Below are 2,685 nucleotides of genomic sequence, written 5' to 3'. Positions count from 1 at the left end.
CGGTTTTTCAATTTTCCCTATAGTTTTATTAGGGCAGCAATTTTTTGGTTGGCAAAAAAATCGTTAGTCTCACTCAATCGAATGTTGTCGCGTGGCCAATTTCTTGTTCTACTCATCGCGATGATGAACTGTTAGCTCCAACATGTCCAGTTAGGCATTATTACCCTATGCATGCTCCTATTTTTCCCCCCCACTCGGTCGAACGCTCGGGGTCATACCCTATCGACATCGTCCCTTGAGCGCCCTAAGTGCTCAAAATTGTCAAACTTTGATGGGTGCTAACTCGGAATCCATGGCACCTGTGAATGATCCATTTGAACCTACAGGGCCACAAGAGGGGTCCCTACAAAAGCCTATCTCGATTTTTCAAGTTGCCCTATGGTTTTATTAGGGCAGCAATTTTTTGGTTAGTGAAAAAATCGTCAGTCTCACTCAATCGAATGTTGTCGCGTGGCCAATTTCTTGTTCTGCTCGTCACGATGATGAACCATCAGCTCTGACATGCCTAGTTAGGCATTATTACTCTATGCATGCTCCTATTTCCCCCCCCCACTTGGTCGAACGCTCGGGGTCATACCCTACCGACGTCGTCCCTTGAGCGCCCTAAGTGCTCAAAATTGTCAAATTTTGATGGGCCCTAACTCGAAATCTGTGGCACCTGCAAATGATTCGTTTGAACCTATGAGGCCACAAGAGGGGTCCCTACAAAATCCTATCTTTTTTTTTCAAGTTTCCCTATAGTTTTATTAGGGCAGCAATTTTTCGATTGGTAAAAAAATCGTCAGTCTCACTCAATTGCATGTTGTCGCGTGATCAATTTCTCATTCTGCTCATCGCGATGACGAACCATTGGCTCTGACATGTCTAGTTAGGCATTATTATCCTATATATGCTCCTATTTTGCCCCCCCACTCTATCAAATGCTCAGGGTCATACTCTACCGACGTCATCCCTTGAGCGCCCTAAGTGCTCAAAATTGTCAAACTTTGACGGGCCCTAACTCAGAATCTGTGGCACCTACAAACGATCTATTTGAACCTATAGGGCCATGAGAGGGGTCCCTACAAAATCCTATCTTGGTTTTTCAAGTTGCCCTACGGTTTTATTAGGGAAGCAATTTTTCGTTTGGCAAAAAAATTGTTAGTCTCAATGGAATATTGTCGCGTGGCCAATTTCTCGTTCTGCTCGTCACGATGATGAACCGTCATCTCCGACATGTCCGGTTAGGAATTATTACCCTATGAATGCTCCTATTTTTCCCCTCCACTCGATCGAACACTCGGGGTCATACCCTACCGACGTCGTCCCTTGAGCGCCCTAAGTGCTAAAATTATATATAAACAAGCATTACACTACAGACACATAATGATCATCAATATTTTCATGTATTGTATACACATAATTACCATTACACTTGCATGTGACATCCATGAAGGGATATGTAAACATGATTTTTTTTTTCATTATCAATACAACTACACCAATGTACTCATGTACAGATACATGGACATTATCATCAATATAACTAAACCAATTTGCTCATGGACATTGTATATCATCATAACAGTGTTACATCAATTCACATCCATATACAAATAAAACATCCCACTTCATCTGCATTAGACATCCTCATGTCCTATGAGAAAAACTTACGTACAACAATGCCTGCATATAAATGAAGACCAAAATAAGTAACCTTTTTATGCAGAATGAATGTGCTACAAGAAACAAATTATAACACTTATACAAATTAGTTTGGAAAATTATAAATAGATCATTTGAAACATTTTTAAGACGCACAAGATTGTATAATTACGAAACTTACCAGTTTCTCTGCAAAGTATACAAGCATAACTTTGAAGAAAGACGCATGTTGATTAAAGCCCTTCTCACTACATTTCTCTACATGGTTGAAGACGATGGTAGATATGGTCATTTCTAAATAGCAATACATTCACTTGACTTAATGTTTATGCACAAAATTTAATCTCATGAATGCACAAAGGAATATGTACCATCACCAAGAGAGGGTCTTGTCAACAACGAATGATCTAGCATGAACCTATATTTTTAAGAATTGTTAGTCTACACATAAAATGCATGGATGAACATAGAGCCTTCATGATAATCACTTCAACTGAAATGCATGATAATAAATGAAAAGGTCAAATTATATACCACAAAAATACATCCCTTTGAATTATATCAATAGAACCCACTATGTTGATGCAAAAATCATAATGTGATACTATTGTATATCATCAAAAAGACCTACATGAGAATAAATGTTTTGCGATAATTATATAATCAAAAATTGTCAAATAGTGTTCTCTAATAACAAAAATTGTAAAGCTCATCAAATGCATGATAATAAGTCGTGTTGCAAAAATACATCGCTTCTGATTATATCGAGTGTACCCACTATGTGCATGCAAAAACTGTGTTGCCAAAAAAAAACATTTATCAATAGACCTGCATTTTCAACACATCCTTAATATACACGTAACAAACTTGATCATTAAGGTTTACTGATCATTGTTTGAAATGAAATGCATGATAAAAAAAAATAAGACACCATTAAAGACCTACTACTCAAGTGTGCCTAAAGGGTCATCTCTTTGCTTAAGAGTATCCAGTATTGCTTCATGATCAGCAGTAGTCATTGTCCATAGCTCTTTGGTCTTT

The 2,685-nt window shown here is 37.9% G+C and overlaps 1 long non-coding RNA gene across 1 annotated transcript; it reads right to left on the bottom strand.

Moving 5' to 3' along the window:
• Positions 1–1,464: 1,464 nt before the first annotated feature.
• LOC131033449 (uncharacterized) lies at positions 1,465–2,165 on the bottom strand. Its single transcript, XR_009103612.2, has 3 exons — positions 2,016–2,165; positions 1,826–1,902; positions 1,465–1,665 (listed from the first exon to the last, which is right to left on the bottom strand). It is a non-coding gene; the product is annotated as an uncharacterized LOC131033449 (long non-coding RNA).
• Between the last annotated feature and the right edge of the window lie 520 nt (positions 2,166–2,685).

This window comes from Cryptomeria japonica, chromosome 4 (assembly GCF_030272615.1).
Source record: "Cryptomeria japonica chromosome 4, Sugi_1.0, whole genome shotgun sequence".
In the NCBI taxonomy this organism is placed as follows: Eukaryota; Viridiplantae; Streptophyta; class Pinopsida; order Cupressales; family Cupressaceae; genus Cryptomeria; species Cryptomeria japonica.
The sequence above is the reverse complement of the archived record's forward strand: the minus strand, read 5'-3'. Positions and strand labels throughout refer to the sequence as shown.